The sequence below is a fragment of the Bufo bufo genome, chromosome 8 (assembly GCF_905171765.1).
Source record: "Bufo bufo chromosome 8, aBufBuf1.1, whole genome shotgun sequence".
NCBI classification, from domain to species: domain Eukaryota; kingdom Metazoa; phylum Chordata; class Amphibia; order Anura; family Bufonidae; genus Bufo; species Bufo bufo.
In genome coordinates, this window is record NC_053396.1 from 181,383,686 (window position 1) to 181,394,761 (window position 11,076).

The window sequence follows — 11,076 nt, forward strand, 5'->3', positions numbered from 1 at the left end:
AGACCTTCAGCTAACTCCTGGTGTTTTTCTAGCAAAAAAAAACAAAAACGCACACACATGAAAAAAGCCCAATAAAATGCAAAAGTGCAGAAAAACACCAGCAAAAACCTAAACCTAAAGTCAAACTCAGGAGTGGATCATAAAAGGAGTCAAAGTATAAAGAACACCTACTATTTTTTTTTGTAACTGCCTTAAAAACCTGAACATGTAAATAAACCTCTAAATCCGTTTAAAAACCATCCCAGATTGCAAAACAAATGCATGCCGGCGGTGCGACTACTGCAGTTATCTATTTCTGTAATAAGTTTTGCCATTGCATGCAGCCATATGGCGGTATGTTTCTTAAAACCTCCTGCTAAACAGCATTAAAAGATACATCCATATAGACACCAGTTAGACCGTAGTGCGCTAAGTGATGGGATTGTAAGTGACAGTAAATTTGGCCATACAGATGTGGGGGGAGGGGGATACGGCTAATTTATACACTAATTATTATCACTAGTAAGCCAGCTAATATTTCCCTGCAGACGCCTGTGTGTGCTGCAATTATGTGTCCCATCTCCCTCTTACAGCGCTCTCTCCATGCAAATCCTAGGAGAGGAGGGAGGAGGGGGGTGTGAGTGGTCCGACTCTCCCATCTCACTGCGCTGGAGACACTTCACAGCTTGGGGTCTTGTCTGTCCAGAAAGCATCCTCCGTCTCCCCTGCCCATGGATTACTTAGAATTATCCTGGCTGGAAATGCCAGCGAGCCAGCAGGACAAGCACTCGTCTCCTTCGTAAGTACCACCTCTGCAGGGAGGCCGCGCTCTGCACCCTCCACTCTTTTAGAATGGGATTGGGAATGCGGCAAGTTCTTTCGCCTGTGTCACCGAATGACATGCAAGGTTCCAAGATGTGTTGGACCTAAGGATGACCAAGCTGATTCCTCTCATTGGGTAGAAGCAGCACCTTTAGGGCTCATGCACTCAAACGTATTTTCTTTCCGTGTCTGTTTAGTTTTTTTTTTTTTTGAGGACCGTAGGCGGAACCATTCATTTCAACGGGTCCGCAAAAATAACGGAAGTCACTCCTAGTGCATTTCGTTTCCGAATGTCCGTATTTCCGTTCCACAAAAAAATAGAACATGTCCTATTATTGTCTGCATTACGGACAAGGATAAGACTGTTCTATTAGGGTCCAGCTGTTCTGTTCCGCAAAATACGGAATGCACGCGGACGTGATCCGTATTTTTTGCGAACCCGTGTTTTGCAGACTGCAAAATACATACGGTCGTGTGAATGAGCCCTTAAAGTGTAGGGGGCAGCGGGTGAGGATTTGAGGTTTTCATGATAGATTGCACTTTTCATTAAACCGAATAGTGGGGAAAAAAAGGGGCGACATCGATAGTTTTGACAAATCGGGCATATCGGTGAATCATAATCCAATGGGTCAGTTTATATAGTGGTACTCGAGCGTGGACCAGTTTTGTAGGAAACCAATTAACCTTGGTCATAAACGAAGTCCTGACGTATCCATCTCTGAAGGAAAACTAGTGGTGTCAGAATGAGTGATGCCAAACGTATTTTCTTTCCGTGTCCGTTCAGTTTTTTTTTTTATAGTTTTTTTTACAGGTTCGTATGCGGAACTATTTACATTAATGGGGCATGAAAAAAAAAACGGAAATGAGTGACTGTGTGCATTCCCTGTCCGCATATCCGTTCAGCAAAAAAATAGAACATGTCCTATTCTTGTCCTTTTTGCGGAAAAGGACAGGCATTGTTACAATGGATCCGCAAAAAAAAAAACGGATGCAATACAGTCACGAACGTGTGATCATTCGGGGGGCTCACTCTGTCCGATATGGGGGCCCATTCAATTTAGGGTTTGGAAAAGGCAGCCAGAGCCTTCATAAACCGCACTTTTCTTATGTCAGATTGATGTCGTAAGTGGGGTCCATTTAATATCTGATATTTTGATTTATTTATTTATTTTTTTCTTTATTTATATATATTTTTTTGTGTGAATATAGCCTTATACAGCTGGCACATTGTTATGTCAGAACCTGACGTGCGACATTTCACAGGCGCGGCGTCGCTCTTCCCGCAAAAGAATGTCCACTTTTGCAGCAAGTTTTTTCTCCTGTGTCACCGATTGACATGTAGAACTGAAAAAAGAGGTTCTTCAGCAGCTGCAGTGTTCGCTGGGTATCTGCTCTGTAGGTTCTTCAGCAGCATACACACCACAGATGCTGCAGACCTGCCTTTTGAAAAGGATGAGGGGTAATTATATCAATCAATGGTAAACAGGAATCTGAAGCTTAGATTTTAAAGAGAGGTTCTGCAGCAGCTGAGGTTTTAGAGGGAAGAATTACCCCTTATATAAATTATAAAGGATGTCAGGAGTCGCCGCAACGTTACATGACCTGCAGCCACGTATTTCTTTATGGTCACAGAAGTTGGAGATGAAGTCTAATATTCTTTATAATTTACAGGAAGGGGGGGGCTATGATCTGTATTAAAGGGGCATCTATGGCATTTGATTTCTATACCCAGGAGTCCGCAATATGACCTGGAAATGTTACTCTGTCTCAGGGAACTACTTCCCTACAAGAACGTTGCATCTAAGGGAAATGGGGTTCTTTAAAACCATTAATACTGGGACTGGAGAGTTCAGATAAGAGATCAGAGAAATAGCACAATATAATGCATCACCTGTGTGTAAGGGTGTATTCACATGGGGCAGATTAGTTGCAGATATTTCAGCAGCTGTTCCATTCGTTATGTGAATATATAGTATAATAATGCTTCCTATCAATGCTCCTTATTACATAGGATGCAAAAGGCTTTAATATAGGGATTATTCAGTTCATTGATCATACAATCTATTTATTTATCTATTTATCATTTTATTTCTTTTCTTGCTTGTGTTCTCTAAGTAACAAAATGGAACACAGCTCCTGCATGAGGAATGCAATCTGATATCCATCAATTAGAGCATATAATAGATATGAGAGTCAGATAGATGTTTGATAGATATCCATCATCTAATTAATTTCTCATATCTTTTCATTATTTCATTCTTTATCCAATTGTATATCTATCTATCTCTCATATATATCACTCTTATCTCTCTCTCATATCAAAATTCTAATTCAAAAATAAGCTTTATTGGCAGGACCAAGTACATTTTAGCATTGCCAAAGCATTTAAGGATTTTTGGGGGTGGATTGGCGGGGGGGGGGGGGGGGGTGAGATGGGGTATGGGTAAATACGGGGGACATATTCAGGGTTGAGGGATGATATAAGGAGGGGGGGGGGGGGTTGAGTCCATGTTGGGGATTTAGCAGTCCGGGGTCTCTTATGTTCCTCTCAGTCGGTGACATCCTGTGACATATTGTGCAGCTATTCTCACCATCGGTTCCTCTTCTCCCAGCACAATGTGGAGTCTCCTCTTCTCTTCCATAGAGGTGAAGTCTGGGATGAGAGTGGAGAGTCTCTGGAAGTGAGTGTCCCTCAGCGCTGAGTACTTGGGGCATTGTAGCAGGAAGTTGCCCCCTGGTCACACTGCTGGCACAGTCTACTCTCCTTGGGCTTGTAGGTCTGTGCCGCCCAGATTCCATTTCCAGGCTGTGGGCGCTCAGTCTGTACAGGCTCAGGACTTGTCTGTCTTTGGGCTTTTGTAGTATCTCCAGGTATGGGGCCAGTTTGTATTCTCCCTGCAGTGATTGGTAGACGGTGAGTTTCTTGGAGTTTGCTATGTCATTTCTCCATTCTCTGACATCGTTTTCTTTAGAATTGTTCATTACATTCTTTATTTGGTATTTTGTTAGGCCAAGTGTATGGGAGCTTTGGATGGACAGGGTGGAGATCAGTTGTTGCAGCCCACATGGTTTGGAGTGGTCCTTGTTGGCCAGTAGGGCTTTATGGTGGTATGAGTTGGGGCTGCTGTTCTGTAGGTGGTTCCAATATGATAGCGTCATTTTTTGTACTGCAAGAAGTAAAGGAAATCTGCCCAGCTCAGCCCCGCAAGCATTGTTAGAAGTGCTCCGATGAACCTGGAAGAGGTGTTTTCAGAATTCCAGGTGGAATGTTTCTGTTGGGCTGGAATCCCACTTGGTTTGGTCTGAATAGCTGATGGGGCCCCATACTTTACTGCCATAGAGGAGGATTGGGGTGATAACGCTGTCAAAGATTTTAAGCCAGGCTCTCACAGGTGGCTTTATTTTGTACAGTCCTCTCCTAATGGCATAGAAGGTTCTACATGCCTTGTCTCTCAGGACCTCTATGGCTGACTTGAAGTTTCCTGTTTGGTTTTTTATCTAGGCCGAGGTATGTATAGCAGTTGGACTACTCAAGAGTGCAGCTGTTTAGTGTGAGGGAAGAACTCTTGATTTTTGTGTTCTTCCTTTGGAAAACCATGACCTTTGTTTTCTTTGCGTTAATGGGTAGTGCCCATTCCGCACTGTACTTCTCCAGCACTACCAGGCTGTTTTGTAGGCCTCTCTCTGTTGGTGACAGTAATAGGAGATCATCTGCATACAACAGGAACTTCACCTCTGTGTCATGTAGGGCCAGTCCTGGTGCTGAGGAGGATTCTAGGGCTGCAGCCAGTTCATTGATGTAAATGTTGAACAGAGTTGGACTTAAACTGCAGCCCTGTCTAACTCCACGAGCCTGCTGAAAGTACTCTGTTCTTTTCCCATTCATCTTTATGCTGCAGATGTTCTTAGTATAGGACCTCTTGATGACCTCCTATTCCACTCTCCAGTAGTTTGAGGAACAGACCTGGGTGCCACACGGAGTCAAAGGCCTTCTTAAAGTCCACAAAGCAGGCAAATATCTTCCTATGCTTTGTATTGTGGACATGGTTCTTGATGAGACTGTGTAGGGTATAGATGTGATCAGTAGTGCGATGGTTTGGCATGAACCCGGCTTGGCTTCTGTGGAGGACATTATGCTGTGTCAGGAAGGTGAGGATCCTTCTGTTCAGAATACTATTGAACAGTTTTCCCCAGCGTGCTGCTGACACAGATTCCTCTGTAGTTGGCCAGGTCATACTGGTCTCCACTCTTATGGATGGGTGTTATGAGGCCTTGGTTCCATACGTCGGGGTAGTGCCCAACACTCAGGGCTAGGTTGAAGACCTTCCATATTGCAGTATGTACCTCTGGAGAACTGTGTTTTATCATCTCTGGAAGGATTCCATCCATCCCACTGGATCTTTTACATCGCAGGTCTTGAATTTTCTCAGCTATTTTTTGGGGTGTAATAGGTGTGTCTAGGGGGTTTTGGTAATCTTTGATTGTTTCCTCCATTTCATTGAGTCTTTGGATGATGTGATTTTGTTCCACACTTAGCTCCTCATTTGGAATGTCTTTGTACAGGCTCTTGAAGTAGTTGATCTTTTTCAGGATTTGTTTGTAGTTTTTCTGTAGGGCCCCATAAGTGCTCCTCAGATCAATATTGTCAGGGTCTCTGTGTTTTTCTCTCTCTCTCTCTCTCTCTCTCTCTCTCTCTCTCATATCTCTCTCTCTCATATCTCTCTCTCTCTCATATCGCTCTCTCTCATATCGCTCTCTCTCTGTCACGGAACCATGAACCAGACGTACAACAAGAGATAGTGAAAATAAGAAGGCTTTATTGAAAATAAAGCTGTAAAGCAAAAGTCCAAACGGATGGTGAAACCGAGCAGAGTCTTTGCGAAGCCAGAGGTCAGGAACCAGAAGGGTAGTCAGACGAAGCCAGGATCAGGAACCAGCAGGGTAGTCAGACGAAGCCAGGATCAGGAACCAGCAGGGTAGTCAGACGAAGCCAGGATCAGGAACCAGAAGGGTAGTCAGACGAAGCCAGGATCAGGAACCAGAAGCAGCAGCAGTCTTAGAAGCATGTGAACACAAGAGGACCAAGCAAGGAACTGAAGCCACAGACCTCCTATATATATGAGCTAGGCATCCAGCTCCTCCCAGTGGGAAGGAGGAGCCGCAGGGTGGAAGGCTACAAGAAACCCAGAAACCAAGATGGCCGCCAGCACATGTCAAACGAAGGAGAACAGCAAGAAGGTAAGACCATGACAGTACCTCCCCCTCAAGGGCCCCTCCTCCGCGGAGCACAAAACGGTTTCTGAGGGAAGCGTGCGTGGAAGGCTCGGAGCAAGGCAGGAGCATGGACATCTGCGGAGGGAACCCAGGAACGCTCCTCTGGACCATAACCACGCCAATGGACCAAAAACTGCAACCGACCGCGGACCAGGCGTGAGTCCAGGATATTGCTCACCTCATATTCCTCACGATTGCCCACTTGGACCGGACGAGGCCGAGGAACCGAGGAAGTGAAACGATTACACACCAGTGGCTTCAACAGGGAGACATGAAACACGTTGGAGATCCGCATGCCAGGAGGAAGCGCAAGGGCATAGGCTACCGGGTTTACCCTGCGAAGCACTCGGAAGGGACCAACAAAGCGAGGCGCCAGCTTGGGAGTGGGCACTCGAAGGTTGAGGTTGCGGGTGGACAACCATACACGGTCTCCGACCTGGTAGGAAGGAGCAGGCGCTCGTCTGCGATCAGCCTGGAGTCTCTGGCGCTGCGCAGAGACCTCAAGGGACTTCTGGATCTGTACCCAAGAAGCACGTAGGACGGAAAGGTGATCCTCCACAGCCGGAATATCCTGGGGAGAGAATACCTCCGGTAACACGGCAGGTTGGAACCCATAATTGGCCATGAAGGGAGACGTCCCAGAGGAAGAGTTCACCGCCGTGTTCCTGGCAAACTCAGCCCAAGGCAGGAGGTCAACCCAATTGTCTTGGTGATCGGAGACATAGCAACGAAGGAATTGCTCCAAGGCCTGATTGGATCGTTCTGCGGCCCCATTGGACTGAGGGTGGTAGGCCGAGGAGAAGGAGAGATGAATCCCCAACTGGGAGCAAAAGGCGCGCCAGAACCTGGACACAAACTGACTCCCCCGATCCGACACAATCTCCTTGGGCAAACCGTGCAACCGGAAGACCTCCCTGGCAAAAATCGTGGCCAATTCTTGTGCAGAGGGTAACTTCTTGAGAGGAACACAGTGGCACATTTTGGAAAACCGATCCACAATCATGAGAATGACCGTATGGCCTCGGGATGCAGGAAGGTCCACAATGAAATCCATCCCCAGGTGTGACCATGGGCGCTCCCCGGTGGCTATGGGTTGCAGAAGGCCCAACGGAAGGTGCCGAGGGGACTTACTCTGGGCACAAACGGAGCATGCCGCTACATATGCGGCGATGTCGGAACGTAGGGAAGGCCACCAGAACAGACGTGAAACAGCCCAGGACAGCTGATTCTTTCCAGGATGCCCCGCGGTCTTGGAGTTATGGTAGGTTCGCAACAACCGAGTGCGCAACTCCTCAGGCACAAAACATCTGCCGTTGGGTCTCCCAGAGGGAGCACCAGATTGAGCCGCCAAAATCTGCTCACCCAGGGGAGAGGTCAGGCTGGTGCGAATGGCGGCCAGGATCTGATTCGGAGGTATGACCGAAGTCGGAATCGACTCCTCCCTGGACAGCTCGGAGTACTGCCGTGATAAGGCATCCGCCCTGATGTTCTTGGAACCGGGTAGGTAGGAGACCACGTAATTAAAACGTGACAAGAACAGAGCCCATCTGGCCTGACGTGGTGTCAATCTCTTGGCCTCAGAAAGGTAGGTCAGATTCTTGTGGTCCGTCAGGATGAGAACCGGAACCACCGAACCCTCGAGCAAGTGCCTCCATTCTTTAAGGGCCTGCACGATGGCCAATAACTCCCTGTCACCAATCAAATAGTTGCACTCCGCGGAAGACAGTTTCCGGGAGTAAAACCCACAAGGAAGCAGAGGACCCTCTGGTGTTCTACGCTGAGACAGAAGGGCGCCTACTCCCGTCTCAGACGCGTCCACCTCGAGGACAAAGGGCAACCCAGGGTTGGGATGCGACAGAATCGGAGCCGACACAAAGGCGGACTTTAGGGCCTCAAAAGCTCGGATGGCCTCGAGCGGCCAGACCTGGGAATTACTGCCCTTCCTGGTCAGATCCGTGAGAGGCTTGGCCAGCATGGAAAAGTCCCTGATGAACTTCCGATAATAATTGGCGAAGCCCAAAAAGCGCTGCAGGGAACGAAGACCACTGGGCTGGGGCCACTGTAAGACAGCCGAAACCTTCTCAGGATCCATGGAGAACCCCTCAGCGGAAATGATGTAACCTAAGAAGGTTACCTGGGATCGGTGAAATTCGCATTTCTCAAGCTTACCGAACAGCTTGTTCTCTCGTAACCGTTGCAACACTCGTCTGACATCCAGAATGTGGGCCTCCATGGATTCAGAATATACCAAGATGTCATCCAAATAGACCACCACACACTGCTGCAACAGGTCACGGAAAACATCGTTGATGAATTCCTGAAAGACTGCGGGCGCATTGCACAACCCAAAGGGCATAACCAGGGATTCGTAATGACCGGTCCTGGTGTTAAACGCGGTCTTCCACTCATCGCCCGCCTTGATCCTTACCAGGTTATACGCCGCCCTCAGGTCGAGTTTGGTAAAGACCGTGGCCCCTTTAAGGCGATCGAACAGCTCGGAAATCAAGGGTATCGGGTAAGCGTTCTTGATCGTGATGCGATTGAGACCCCTGTAATCGATGCAAGGCCTCAACTCACCGCCCTTCTTTTTCACAAAGAAAAATCCAGCCCCTGCCGGGGACGAAGATTTGCGAATGTGTCCGCGTGAAAGCGCCTCCCTCACGTACTCCTCCATGGCCTCATTCTCCGCTATCGACAGTGGATAGACTTTGCCACGAGGAGGAACGGCACCAGATTGTAACTCTATGGCACAATCGTATGGGCGGTGCGGAGGTAGGGCAACCGCGCGCACCTTATCGAATACATCCCGGTACTCCTCGTATTCAGGAGGCAACAGAGAGTCCGAGGAAGTACACAGCAACTTGACAGACCCATGGATGCAACTAGCCCCACACTGTGGTGACCACGAGAGGATCTCGACCGATCTCCAATCGAAAGTCGGATTATGCTTCTGGAGCCAGGGGTACCCCAAGACCACCGAGTAGTGTGGAGACGAAATAACCTGGAGGCAGACCGACTCTCTGTGAACGGCACCAATGGCTATCCCCACTGGAAGGGTCTCATGAGTCACGTGTGGCGGCAGAAGGGGTCTGCCGTCTATCGCCTCAAGAGCCAGTGGGGAACCTCGAGCCTGCAGAGGAATGGAATTGGCGGCAGCGAACACACTATCAATGAACAAACCACCAGCACCAGAGTCCACCAACGCCTGGGTCGTCACCGAGCCCCCGACCCAGGAGAGGACAACAGTGATCAGTGGTTTGTCAACACGGGAAACCGGGGACGAGGAGACTCCACCCAAGATCTGCCCCCGACAGGATCTCAGGTACGAGCGTTTTCCCGGACGGTTCGGACATGCCAACCGAAAATGCCCACCGAGACCACAGTACATGCATCGGCCCTCGCGTCTCCGGAGTGCCCTCTCCCCCTCGGACAGGCGAGCAAACCCCAGCTGCATGGGTTCACCCCCAGACAAGTCATCCCCAGGAGGCGTGGGAGGAGAGGGAGGCACGGGTGGGACAGCAAACGTAGGCACCAATCTGTTAGAAGACCTCCGCAGGTTCTCCTTAGAGGAAGGTCTCTCCCTGAGTCTGGTGTCAATCAAAATCAGGAAAGAAATAAGAGACTCGAGCTCAACTGGTAGGTCCTTAGCTGCAACCTCATCCTTCAAGGCATCCGAGAGACCATGAGAGAAAGCAGCGACCAGAGCCTCATTATTCCAGCCCACCTCTGCTGCCAGGGTACGAAACTCAATGGCGTATTCAGCTACGGATCGTGAACCCTGTCTGATGGACATAAGGAGCTTCGCAGCAGAGGCAGCACGAGCCGGCACATCGAATACCTTCCGAAGAGAAGCAACAAAACCGGAAAACTCGGCAACCACCGGATTGTTGTTCTCCCATAAAGGGCTGGCCCAGGCCAAGGCCTTGTCCGAGAGCAGCGAGATCAAGAAGCCCACCTTTGATCTCTCAGTAGGAAAGGCATGTGGCAGCAACTCGAAATAAATGCCCACCTGGTTAAGGAAACCTCGGCACTGAGTTGGCTCTCCCCCAAAGCGCTGTGGAAGAGGGGCAGAACCGGTCATACCCGGAAACACCGCAGGCGCAACAACAGGTGTCGGGGTAGACTCTGGCGCAACAACCGGAGCGGCAGTAGGAGCGAGCCCAGGAGCGACAACCGACCCATCGGCAACGGGAGCGAAATGAGCCGTGCGTTCAAGCAGGGTTTGCAACGCCACAGCGAACCGACCCAACAGGTGATCCTGCTGATCAAGTCTGGCAACCAGCGTGGGTAGCGAGGATGGCCCTGTACCGTCAGAATTCATGGCTTGGTCCTAATGTCACGGAACCATGAACCAGACGTACAACAAGAGATAGTGAAAATAAGAAGGCTTTATTGAAAATAAAGCTGTAAAGCAAAAGTCCAAACGGATGGTGAAACCGAGCAGAGTCTTTGCGAAGCCAGAGGTCAGGAACCAGAAGGGTAGTCAGACGAAGCCAGGATCAGGAACCAGCAGGGTAGTCAGACGAAGCCAGGATCAGGAACCAGCAGGGTAGTCAGACGAAGCCAGGATCAGGAACCAGAAGGGTAGTCAGACGAAGCCAGGATCAGGAACCAGAAGCAGCAGCAGTCTTAGAAGCATGTGAACACAAGAGGACCAAGCAAGGAACTGAAGCCACAGACCTCCTATATATATGAGCTAGGCATCCAGCTCCTCCCAGTGGGAAGGAGGAGCCGCAGGGTGGAAGGCTACAAGAAACCCAGAAACCAAGATGGCCGCCAGCACATGTCAAACGAAGGAGAACAGCAAGAAGGTAAGACCATGACACTCTCATATCGCTCTCTCTCATATCTCTCTCTCTCTCATATCTCTCTCTCTCTCGCATATCTCTCTCTCTCTCGCATCTCTCTGTTATATCTCTCTCTCTCATATCTCTCATCTGTCATCTCTCTCTCTCTGTCATCTCTCTCTCTCTCTCTCTCATATCTATCTATCACTACTCA